Below are 13,260 nucleotides of genomic sequence, written 5' to 3'. Positions count from 1 at the left end.
AAGTCAGACTGTAAAGGTCTGGATCCCTAGCTGTATTGGGGCAAGCAAATAGCTGCCGTGCAATTTATTCTCCTCTTTGTGACAGAGGAGAGAGGAAAAGAGGACAGAGAGAACCAGAAAATGATGGGGAAGGAAGAAGTTGGAACAGGCCCTGCTAGCTTGGTGGTCGAAAGTAGGGATGGGCACCAACAGCAAAAATGCATTTCAGTTTGGTTTGTGGTTCATGACTGAACCACAAAACAAGCTATGAACCAAAGCAAACTGGGAGGTTCACTTGAAGCAAACTGGTTTGTGGCCCCCAGCAAAACCTGTTAATTTGCTGTTCAACATCTGCCTTATATGTATGGACTTGTAAATTCTATTTCATTGTACCTGAGGAAGTGTGCGTGCACACGAAAGCTCATACCTAGGACTTCCGGTACGGCGTTGAAACGGGCGGGCGCGTCGCGCTTCGCCGCGGCCCTCCGCGGCTCCTAGGAGCCCCCTGGTTCTCTGGGTGGGCTTCTCCTGACCCTCCTGGAGGGCGGGTTGGCAGCAGAGGGCTTGTGGCAGCCCCACCCCGAATTCGGCAATCGGGGGGGTGTCCGCCATTGCCCTGAAGCGGGACTGCGGAATGGCGGAGGCACGGTTCGCCGTGCTTCCACAACAACAACCATCCGGACTTTTAATGTGGTGGATTATTTTTTCTATTTTGAACATTGTTTTTCCGTATCACATGGTGGATATTGGCTGGTGAGCACTACTTATGAAACGGAACGTTACCATCTCTTTTGCGGACCTCCCCCATTGGTGAAAGAAAAACAGCCGGAGCAGGTACAAGGGAATTGAGAGAGAAAAGTGTTGAGGCGGTAAGAGTCAAATCTGTCTGGAAATAATATGTTCTTTGCAAGGCAAAAACGATAAAAATAATAGAAGTATTTGCTTTAGAAACGTTAAGGAATGCATTTTCCATAAAAAGTACTTCCACAGATTGGTAAACTGAGCGAGAAAATGGTGGCAGCGTCTATCTGTGAGAAAGTAATTTTGAAAGTTAAAGAGGAACTCAGGTCGGAACAATTTCAAGAAAGTTTGAGAGAAGAACTAGGCAAAGCATTGCAATTGCTATGGGATAAGGCTTTTAGAAATTCCCAATCTTTTTGTGAAGAGGGCAAAGATAATGAAGAGCCAACCCAAGGGACAATTCAAGGGACACAAATCCAAATTGGCTCACAGGAGTCTGTACAGATAGAAGAGCAGCAAGAAACGCAGCTCAATTTGCAGCATTTACAGACAGAAGGAGGGTTAAAAGAAGCAGTTCTGTCAAAAGGGATTTTGGAAAGTGGAGAAAAGCAAAAAAGAAAAGGGACAAAAAAACGGCGGTTTAAACCTTCTTGGAGGAAAAAGATTGCACCAAAGAGGGGAAAAACAAAGAAAAACATAAAGAAATTTGGAGATATCGGCACCAATCAACTGAATGAGGACGTAAACATATATGGAAGAGACTCCTCTGTGATTATGCTAAAGGAGTATAAAAACCCACGGCATTTGCTAGAAAACGGTGAAAATCAACTCAAAAAGGAACTATTGAGAACAATAACAGGCAGGAAGTTCATGGAAAATAAGTTGGGTTAATTGCAGATGGAATTGTTATTACTATGAGCAGCAGAAATATCTGTTTGAAGCGGACTGTTTAACGAAATGGTATTATCCTGTAACTAAATAAATTTTGATGATAGTGTGACCAGCAGTAGTATCTGTTTGAAGTGGATTGCTTAAGGGAATGGTATTATCTGGTAACTTAATAAATTGAGTGGGCTGATAAATTTGAATAAATATGAATAAGAATGAGTTTGACAGGATGAAATTAAGTAACTGACTAAACTATAAATGTGTTAGTTGATGGAAAATATAATTATATAATTTAAAATTAGTTTTTTTCCCCTTAAGCCAGACTGAATGGTAAATAACTGATTTGGGAGATTAATTTTCTGAATGAATTATAATTAGACTTGAAGATATTAAATGTACAAGTTATCTGCAAATTAGGAGCCTAAAATTTTAAGTTAAAATGGTCTAGATTAGACATTAGAATTGTTTTCTTAAGTAGACTGGGTAAGCAAATGGGGTTAGTTGAAAGTTAAATTACCAGTGTTGAGTACCATAAGGGGAGTAGGAGAAAGATGGGATATGGCATGATAGGATGAAATTCACCAGATGATTAAGCTGTAATTGTGACAATGGAAGTAAAAATTGACTTGGGTGATTATGAAGGGTATATAATTAAAATTGGGTTATACTATATGTGTAAACTATCTGTGGATAGAATGATATGGTAGTAATGGTTGGAAAGGTGTTGTAAGTTTACATGAATTTATCAAATGCCGAAGAGATGAATCTGTATTTCCAGTACGTATTTCCCTTAAATCCAGACTGAATGGATTTAAATGAGTAGATGATAAATTGCTGGATGAAAGGTAATTAAGAATCTGAGCTAAATAATATGTAATGGTTAACAGGGAATCTTAAGGATTAGAAATTTGCACTTAAACCAAAACAGATCCAATGTGATATGGGAAGAATCAGAGGTGGTATGGTGGTATGGTGTGAGTGGGTGGGGCTGTCTGTTTGTGTTTTTTGTTTGATGTCATTGTTTAGGTGTGTATACTTGTACCCCACTGACAACAATCCGTGTGGATGTCTGTCTTGTTAAATTGTTGAAAATTAATAAAAAAAATAATTAAAAAAAACAAACGAAAGCTCATACCTTGAACAAAAGTTTGTTGGTCTTAAAGGATTCAAGCTTTGTTCCGATGCTCTTGATGTCATTTGACGGTATACATCAAGAGGAATCTGGTGATGGTGGAAACGTGCTGTCAAGTTGCAGCTGACTTATGGCAAGCCCTCTTAGGGCTTTCAAGGCAAGAGATTCTCAGAGGTGGTTTGCCATTGCCTGCCTCTGCGTAGCAACCCTGGATTCCCTTGGTGGTCTCCAGGGGGCTTTTGGGGCCGGAGCGTTCCGGAGCGCCGCTCCAGGAGCCCAGAAGCTAGCAAAATGATGGCGGCAGCAAATTCCTCCCAGAGCTTCCCATGCTGTGGCGCATTGCTGCAGCCCCAGGGAGGCCCAAGGATGCCCGTTGTCGTGTTTCTGGGGCCTGCGCCAGCGCGCTGCAGCCCCGGGGAGGCCTGAGGAGGCCTGTGGCCGCATTCCTGGGGCCCGCACTGGAGCGCTGTGGCCCCAGGGAGGCTCAAGGAGGCCTGTTGCCATCTTTCCTGGGCCCGCACCAGAGTGCTGTGGCCCCATGGAGGCCTGAAGATCCCCGTCGTGCTTTGCTGGGCCCCACGCTGGAGCGCTGCAGCCCCGGGGAGATCGGAGGAGGTCCGTTGCCACCTCCCCGGGCCAATGAAAGAGCGCTGTAGCCCAGAGGAGGCCAGAGCACTGCGGCCTGGGGGAGACCGAAAGACGCTCCCCGCTGCCTCCCCGGGCCAGCACCGGAGGTGGGTAAGTGAGGGATCTGGGGTGGTGGTGGCAGCGGAGGCTTGATTGGCGGAGTGGGGGTGGTGGGAGAGCCTCCCCCTCCCCCATCTCTTTGTCCTCTTTCTTTCCCTCCTTTCCTTCCCCTTCCTTTTCTTTCCCTCCTTTTCTTTCTCTCTTTCTTTCCCTCCTTTCTTTCCCTCCTTTCATTCTCTCCGTTTCCTCTTTCCCCCCTTCTTCCCTTCTCTCTCTTTCTTTCCCTCCTTCTTTCCTTCTCTTTCTTTTCCTCTTTCCTTTCTTTGTTCCTTCTCTCTACCCTCTCTCTCTCTCTCTTTCCTTCCCTCTTTCCTCCTTCTGCGGCCCAACTTTAGTGAGAAAGGGTTTAAAGTTTAAACCCCTTCTCTCTTTGCTTCCTCCCCCACCCCCCGGGGAAGGGAAGGGGAGGCATTTGAAGATGCCTTCCCCCCCTTTTGCTTCCCCTTCTGACATCTCTTCCGGTGATGTCAGGGGGCTTGCATATGCTAATGAGCTATTATGCTAATAGCCTAGTAGCTAATTAGCGTACCATATGCTAATGAGCTCCTGCAGCTCTTTGTCTATGAAAAGACCCCTGGTGGTCTCCCATCCAAGTCCTAGCTGGGGCTGACCCTGCTTAGCTTCTGAAATCCGATGAGATCAGGATAGCTTGGGCTATGCAAATGGAAGTCTAGTGAACGGAGGCGTCTAGTGGCAAAGACTACCGAAATGTATTCCCTCAGAAGGCTTTTGTGAATCAGAGCTCACTTCCTGATATGCAAGAAATTCAGGGGTCATTTCGTGCAGGAGCGCACAGGAGCGGAGCTCCGGCAGTAAGAAGCTCAGGGGGAGAGACTTCCAGTACGGCGCATTTATGGGCGGGTGGGAGCATGCTGAGCTCCGTCCCCGCCCGCACCACTTTTGCCTCGTCCGAACCCCCTGCTTGTCAGGGGAGCCCGGCCAGCGACCCGGTGGTGGGAGCTGGAGTAGGGGGCATTCGTTCTGGCCCCCCTGCCTTCGGAAATTTTGGGTATATTTTTTGTTACCTACTATGTATATATGTAAAATTTAGATGTATAATGGCAAAACTCAATAAAAATATATTTTTAAAAAAAGAAGAAGAAGCTCAGGGGGTGGGCACATGCAACAAGCCATGCCCCCACTCCCAGCAGCCCTCAGTTGGGTCATGAGGAGCAAGAAGTAGCCAGGTAAGTTGCAGATCCCCCCCTCCTGGCCCGCCTTCAGGTACAAGCTCTCCCTTCTCTATGAGAGCAGATCTGCATGTCCCCCCCCCCATAGCTAGCAATCCAAAACAGTCCAGTGGAGCCTGAGCGGTGGGTTTTGCCATCTGACATACGTCCGGTGATGTCAAGGGGTGTGGCATATGCGAATAAGTTATGTTAATAAGTTATGCTAATGAGCTCCTGCACCTCTTTTTCTACGAAATGACCCCTGAAGAAATTTCACATTCATTCGTCAGGTACGCTCATAGTTCAAGCTTCAAACAGCAGAGAAGTGGCAGGGCGGGGGTGGGGGTGGGAGAGACATGAGTTGTTGGGTTTTTTAGAGGTATGTAGACATAATTGTTATACAGTTAGGATTGTCCCCGGTGAGTGCCATTTTGTCTTATCAGGGAGGAGGATCGAGACCAGCACAGAGATTTTACTGGCTTAGACAGGGCAGCCAACCTTCAGTGGGATGCCAAACAACAATAAACTGTGCTCAGCAAAAAAAAAGTACGAATTCTGAACAATTATATCAAAATATAAGATAGAGGACTCAGTCCAATACAATCCAAATTCTGTGATGAGTCTAAATATGGAAAGTCATGTTGGACATTCAAAGGACACTGACGGTTTAAGAAAACCGGGACCACGCCCAATCTCTTACCAGCTCATACACAAGAACTCCAGTAGCACAGAACACAATCTTTGAAATTTAAATAGCCCGGGCACATTCAGAAGAATTTTCTGAGTTTGATTTGAGCTTACAGCAACCTTGCAAAAGGAAAACATGTGTTGGTGAAATTTTCCCCTTTGGAGCAGAAGACTTAAGAACATAAGAGAAGCCAATGTTGGATCAGGCCAATGGCCCATCCATTCCAACGCTCTGTGTCACACAGTGGCCAAAAATACCAGGTGCCATCAGGAAGTTCACCAGTGGGGCCAGGACACTAGAAGCCCTCCCACTGTTGCCCCCCCCCCAAGCACCAAGAATACAGAGCATCACTTGCCCCAGACCGAGAGCTCCTATCTATACCTTGTGGCTAATAGCCACTGATGGACCTCTGCTCCAGATGTTTATCCAATTCCCTTCTCAAGCCATCCATGCTTGTAGCCGCCGCCACCTCCTGTGGCAGTGAATTCCATGTGTTAATCACTCTTTGGGTGAAGAAGTACTTCCTTTTATCTGTTCTAACCTGGCTGCTCAGCAATTTCATGGAGTGCCCATGAGTTCTTGTATTGTGAGAAAGGGAAAAAAGTACTTCTTTCTCCATCTGCTCTGTCCCATGCATAATCTTGTAAACCTCTATCATGTAACCCCTTGGTCATCATTTCTCCAAGCTAAAGAGCCCCAAGTCCTTTAACCTTTCCTCATAGGGAAATGTAATGCCTACTATATCATAGCCCCTAGTCTGTATCAGAAGCTCAAGATTTTCCTTCTTATTGTCCCAACCTGAAGCCCTGCACCTTCAGCTCCCTCTGACCTGGCTTTCCCAGGTCTGTATACTTGTACTGGATAGACAAAAATATACAGAATTATTCAAAATGATACAACAAAGAGTAAGACTGAAGCTAGATGTACAAGACTACGAAACAATCAAGAAGCTGAACTCTGATTTCATGAAAAAGATTGGCTCGTGACTTCAACTTCAAAAAGTTAAACTTCAGTGTGGCGCTGGTCTAGTACAAATCCAGTCATCAAATGGTAGCTGACATTCAACTTTTCTCGGGATTCTTGCAATAGTGTTTGTGATCTGCTGCATTTATATTCCAGAGGTCCGCATAGATTTTTGATTTTTTTAAAAAAAGGTTTATTAACTCTATGAGTTATTTTTGGGAATTAATAGCATGGGAGCTCGCTTGTCTATACAGACTTGTAATAATTGATGCAACATCATTCTAAGTTCCTAGTAATGTTTCTGGCAGCTATTGATAATTAAGAGTACTCTGTACATGCTCAGAAGTACTATCTCCTTATTACTTAAATCCTTAACAGATCAGTTGGAAGAAATTAAACAATCCCTGATGCAAGGGTTGTAAGTAGTGGAAGGGGCAATTCATCTTGGTTTAAAGGTCCAGGATGAGACATGTACTTTACAACAAGAAATTCAATGAATGAAAGATAAAGTTTTATTGATAGACTCATCATGAAAACAAAATAATTTGAAAGTTCGGGGGTTTGTGGAAGGCATGGAGGGAACGAGAGACATGATTGCATTCATGGGGGAATGGATTTCTGCCAAAATGGGGCTGGAAGATGGCATCATTTCCCTAATAAACAAGGCTTCTTGCTTAGGAAAAGCCAACAATCCTAACCATAAATACCCTAGAGATATTCTGGTGGCATTTGCTGACTCTAGAAAGAGTTAGGAAAGAGAATGCAACATAATACCTTAAACACACAGGAAAATACATCCTCGAACTTTGTGGAGATCTGGTATCCAGGGATTCAGTACGTAACAGAAAATGGCATCTTGCCCAATAACCCATATTATAGGGAAATGATGCACTTCTGAAAACTAATTAAGTAATGCTCAATAGTTTAGAGATTGTTTGCTAAACGAGTACTGTTCATGAATAAAGACGGTTGAGATATTGTATGTTTAATGAAAATTTATACCTGTAATCGGTTGGCACACATTGATATTGCTCCTTACTGTTATATTAGGTAAAGGTAAAGGTTCCCTTGCTTGAAAGCCAGTCGAGTCCGACTCTAGGGTTGCGGTGCTCATCTCCGTTTCAAAGCCGAAGAGCCAGCGCTGTCCGAAGACGTTTCCGTGGTCATGTGGCCGGCATGACTGAACACCAAGGCGCATGGAACGCTGTTACCTTCCCACCAAAGCGGTCCCTATTTATCTACTTGCAATTTCTTGCTTTCGAACTGCTAGGTTGGCAGGAGCTGGAACTAGAGATGGGAGCTCACTCTGTCATGCGGCAACCCGGGTCTTGAACTGCTGAACTACTGACCTTCCACAGCCTGCAGTTCAGCGTCTTAACCACTTGAGCCACCGCAGCTCCTATATTACTGTTATATTACTGTTCTATAATTGTAAACTCTATGTGTTCAAATAAATGGTTTATTAAAAATAAAAAGATAAGCAGAAAAAAGAAGTACTATCTTTTAAAACATGTTCTTATCATTGGTTTGATGTATTCTTAACAAATAACAAAGAGAAATAGTGGTAAGATATTTGTTAACCGTTTTCTTTTCTCTTTCATTTTTTAAAAAATATGTGTACAACCCCCTGAAGAAGCTTGGCGCAAAACGTATAGTGGTGTTGATATCTGAAATAAAGAATGTATTCCTTCTTTCTGTGCCATTGTTTTTTTTCTTTGTTTCTTTACGATATTTAGGCTGCAATCCTAAACATACTTACCAGGGAGCAAGCCTCTTGCCCTCAGTGGGTTTTACTTCTGAGTTAACATCATGTGGATTCACATGCATGCTGGTTAATTTTCATGCTCCCTGTTTGTTCATTGGCATGGTGCACAGTGCATAAACTTGACTGAAATACTATGTTTCCTTTAATACCCACCCAGAAATCATCTGCCTTTAATTGCTTGAGAGCCAGTTTGGTGTAGTGGTTAAGAGCACGGACTCTAATCTGGGAGAACCGGGTTTGATTCCCCACTCCTGCACATGCAGCTGCTGGTGTGACCTTGGGTCAGTCACAAGTTCTCTCAGAGCTGTTCTCTCAAGAGTAGTCCTTGAAAGAGCTCTCTTAGCTCCACCTACCTCACACAGGGTGTCTGTTGTGGGGAGGGGAAGGGAAAGAAGATTGTAAGCCGCTCTAAAACTCCTTCGGGTAGTGAAGGACGGGGTATAAATCCAATCTACTCCTCCTCCTCCTCTTCTTCTTCTTCCCTCCTCTATTCTTTTTTCCCATCCCTTCCTTAACCTCCTTTCCATCTCTCCTCAGGAAACATGTCTATCCTTTGGGGGAATGCCTCAGCCACAAGAACGAATGGCAGCCTCGCTACAACCGACATACCTCCCACGAACCTGGCCCTTGCCACCGTCATCTTAGTATCCTCCCTGGTGGGGATAGCGATCAACGGGCTCTTCCTTTGGATACTAGGAGTGAAGATGAAGAGAACAGTGAATACCCTCTGGTTCCTCCATCTCATTCTTGCTTACTTCATCTCCTGTTTGCTCATGCCATCAACAGTCTCCTCGGCTTCCACTGGGTCTTTGGCATAATTATGTGCAAGGTTATCAACTCCCTTGTTTCACTGGGGATGTTCACCACCATCTTGCTCCTCACCATCATCAGCCTGGACCGTTACCTCCTCATCCGCCACCCTATGTGGTCCCAGTATAACCGCAACGTTTCCCGGGCACGGAGGGTGATAGCAGGTGTGTGGCTCACTTCCCTCACTCTGAGCGCTCCCTACCTGGCTTTCAGGGAGACTCGAGCAGTAGAGAATGGCAGGATCGAGTGTGCCAACAATTATGCTCTCTCCAGTGACTGGGGTGGTCACAGAATGGAAGCCCTGAGGAATCGCATTCACTTGTCTCTCTTTGTGGTCCGGTTCCTGCTGGGTTTCTTGGTACCCTTCTCCATCATCATGGGCTGCTACTGTGGGATGGGATGGGAAATGAAGAAGAAAAGGTTGGTGAAGAACAGGAAGCCTTTCAGAGTCTTGGTGGTTGCCGTGGCCTCCTTTGTTGTCTGCTGGCTTCCCTACCATCTCCACTTCGCTTTGCTTTTGCTTCCAGATACGCCTAAAGTAGTATTACAGGTTCTACAGATCTTTAGGATGACTGGGGTGTGTTTCAATGTTTGTTTCACCCCCATTCTCTACCTTTTGGTTGGGGAGAAATTCCAGCAAGTCTTCAAGATGTCCCTTCTTGTTCTGTTCAAGAAAAGTTTTGTGAATGTTTTCTTTGTACCTGAGGACGACGTTAAGACAGGTGAGGAGGGGCCCCAGACCCGTGCCAATAGCAGAATGGAGCTAAACATCAGGGAGTGACTTACCATTTAAAGAGCCTTGCTTGGATCACACCAAGAGAAATAAGGTTCCTATACCCTTCAAAGGTGTCTCTCCTTTCCCAAGTATGCAAAGATTTCTACTCAGAGAAGTCACACGGATGGATTTTCAGCATCTAGTCTACAAAATATAATCTTCATGAGGAGGAATCTGGTGTGAAACAACTAATTGATCAGCCATCCCCTGAAGCAGAGAGGGCCATTGACTGTTACAAATCCAGATAGTTTCCCTAACATCATGAATAGGCATTACTGTGTTTGAAACCACTGTGTTCAAGTATTCTTTACAACATGTGTGTGATCTGAAAGCATTGGATAGCCTTTTCATTTGTTTTGTCACAAATTGTGGCTTAGCTAATCGATGCTCTTGATAGATCCAAGTGAACCTCTGTGCTTGAGAGGAGACAGATGGAGCGTAACAACAGGGTCTCAGGTAGTTAGTCTTAAAGCTAAAGGTTCCCTTGCTCGAAAGCCAGTCGAGTCCGACTCTAGGGTTGCGGTGCTCATCCCCGTTTCAAAGCCGAAGAGCCAGCGCTGTCCGAAGACGTTTCCGTGGTCATGTGGCCGGCATGACTAAACACCAAGGCGCACGGAACATTAGTCTTAGCACTCCACAATTATGAATGATACATTTACACATCTTTCTTCAATTCCGACACATCTATTGCTTCACTGTTTCCCCCAGATATTGAATCCAAACAATGGTGACCTTATAAACTTAGCTTGTCATTCCTGTTTGCATCTGTAAAAACATCTTCGTTATGCTGCATGGTAATTTGCTGTTCAACCCCTGCCTTATCTTATGGACTGGTAAATTCTGTTTCATTTCATCCGAGGAAGTGTGCTCGCGCACAAAAGCTCATACCTTGAATAAAGCTTTGTAGGTCAGTTTGGTGTAGTGATTCGGGTTTGATTCCCCACTCCTTCACATGCAGCTGCTGGTGTGAGCTTGGGTCAGTCACAAGTTCTCTCAGAGCCGTTCTCTCAAGGGCAGTCCTTGAAAGAGTTCTCTCAGCCCCACCTACCTCACAGGGTGTCTGTTGTGGGGAGGGGAAGGGAAAGGAGTTTGTTAGCCTCTCTTATCTTCTTCTTCTTCTTCTTCTTCTTCTTCTTCTTCTTCTTCTTCTTCTTCTTCTTCTTCTTCTTCTTCTTCTTCTTCTTCTTCTTCTTCTTCTTCTTCTAGGTGCCGGTGGACTCAGACTTTGTTCTGATGCTCTTGATGTCCTCTTACTGTATAAGTCGAGAGGAACCGGGTGGTGGTAGAAAGTGCTGTCAAGTCGCAGCTGACTTATGGCATCCCCTCTTGGGGTTTCCAAGGCAGGAGATGCTCAGAGGTGGCCTGCCATTGCCTGCCAATATGAAGCCACCCTGGACTTCCTTGGTGGTCTCCCATCCAAGTACTGACCGGATTAGGACTTGGATGGGAAACCACCAAGGAAGTCCAGGGCTGACCTGATTAGTAACTTCCAGACCTCCTTCTTTGGAGGTTTTCACACAGAAGCTAAATGGCCATCTGTCAGCACTGCTGATTCTGTGAACTGAGGCAGATCATGAGACAGAGAGCAGGAAGGGCTGCCTCACTGCTTAGTTCTTGTGGGCCCTTTCTTACACGCCCAGGGAAATGCTGGTTGCCACTTTGGGGTCAGGAAACCATTTTTCTCCAGGCCAGATGGGCCAGGGATCCTGGAGGGGGGTGTTTTTTGCCCTCTTTTGGGTATGGAGTAGGGGCCACTTGGGGTGGGGGGGAGGTATTTGTGAGTTTTCTGCATTGCGCAAGGGGTTGGACTAGATGACCCTGGAGGTCCCTTCTGACTCTTTGATTCTATGATTCTACGACCCTGCTCAGCTTCTGAGATCTGAGGAGATCGGGCTAGCCTGGCCTATCCAAATGGAAGTCTAGTGAGAAGAAGTGTCCAGTGGCAAAGATTACCAAAATGTATTCCCTCATAGGACTTTTGTGAATCAGAGCTCACTTCCTGATATGCAGAAGAAGAAGAAGAGATTGGATTTATACCCCGCCCTTCACTTGGAGTCTCAGAGCGGCTTACAAACTCCTTTCCCTTTTCCTCCCCACAACAGACACCCTGTGAGGTAGAAGAAGAAGAAGAAGAAGAAGAGATTGGATTTATACCCCGCCCTTCACTTGGAGTCTCAGAGCAGCTTACAAACTCCTTTCCCTTCCCCTCCCCACAACAGACAACCTGTGAAAAAGGTGGGGCTGAGAGAGCTCCGACACAAACTGCTCTTTCAGGAACAGCTGTGCCAGAGCTTGTGACTGACCTAAGGTCACATCAGCAGGTGCAAGTGGAGAAGTGGGGAATCAAACCCAGTTCTCCCAGATTAGAGTCCGCACACTTAACCACTACACCAAGCTGGCTCTCAAGAAATTTCACATTCATTCGTCAGGTATGCTCATAGTTCAAGCTTCAAACAGCAGACAAGTGGCAGGGCGAGGATGGGTGGGAGAGACACAAGATGTGTTTTGAGCGGTATGTAGACACAATTGTTATACAGTTAGGACCAATACTCCCTCTAAGCTGTGGAGTCTTGTGAGCAAAAATTCTACTTTGTGAGCTACTGGCATTAAAGTTGTGAGTGAGCAGTTTGGCTATTGCATAAATTAGTTTGCCCTGGAGCCATCCTTCCCGAGCAAGGACAAGAATGTGTGAGCTGGAGGCTAAAAAACCTTGAGCTAGCTCACACTAACTCAGCTTAGGGGAGCACTGGTTAGGACTGCCCCTGGTGAGTGCCATTTTGTCTTATCAGGGAGGAGGGGGGGAAAGACTAGATTTTACCGGCTTAGATAGGGCAAGCACTCATGCTGCAGTAAGCTGAATGTAAACATAGATTTCAAGGTCTGCAGTGAGATAATGCTTTCAGAATCTGTGATGATGATGTAGATGGAAATAAGAAAATATTTTTAGTTGACTCTGGATCCTGCATGCACATTTGCAAATATGAGGAATTGTTTTCTGAATTTGATGTTAACAATAGGCCAAATATTTTTCAAGCCAATAAGGAATTGCTTGATGTCAGTGGTGTAGGAACAGTACCCATTGAACTTCTCACTACTAGTGGAGAAGTGATTAATGTTAAGTTGGAGGATGTGGCTCTAGTTCCTGGAGCAGCTGATAATTTGATTTCAACTAAAAGGCTTATGGACAGTGATCATAGTGTGTTACTTAAAAAAGGGGGAAACAGTAGGATCATTGCTGAGATGCCTGATTTTGAATTCAAGGTGGAAGAGAGAAATGGATTTCATTATCTTGTGGATGTCTCTGAGAAGTCTGGAACTGTTAATGATGAGAGACAAGTTTGTCAAACTAGCAATGAGTCTTGTAATCATCAGGATTGTTTATATGCATGGCATTTGAAATTTGCGCACAGGAGCATGCAGAGTGTTGAAAGGCTGTTGAAGGAATGTGGAATCTCTGTTGAAGACACTCTTCATAACAGACTGAAGAAGTGTAGAAGAAAAAACTTTTTTGATTGCCACGGTACCTTGATAAAGGACCGAAGATGGGTGTGGAGCTGGCCCGTTGGAGCCATGGGAGCCACGGCAGTGGATCAGATAACAGGA

General features: G+C 45.1%; 1 pseudogene; it reads left to right on the top strand.

Annotated features, from left to right (window-relative positions):
- Positions 1–8,614: 8,614 nt before the first annotated feature.
- Positions 8,615–9,663, top strand: LOC107124376 (annotated as a pseudogene).
- Positions 9,664–13,260: the final 3,597 nt, after the last annotated feature.

The sequence above is a fragment of the Gekko japonicus genome, unplaced genomic scaffold (assembly GCF_001447785.1).
Source record: "Gekko japonicus isolate JY-2015 unplaced genomic scaffold, Gekko_japonicus_V1.1 scaffold641, whole genome shotgun sequence".
Classification (NCBI taxonomy): Eukaryota; Metazoa; Chordata; class Lepidosauria; order Squamata; family Gekkonidae; genus Gekko; species Gekko japonicus.
The sequence above is the reverse complement of the archived record's forward strand: the minus strand, read 5'-3'. Positions and strand labels throughout refer to the sequence as shown.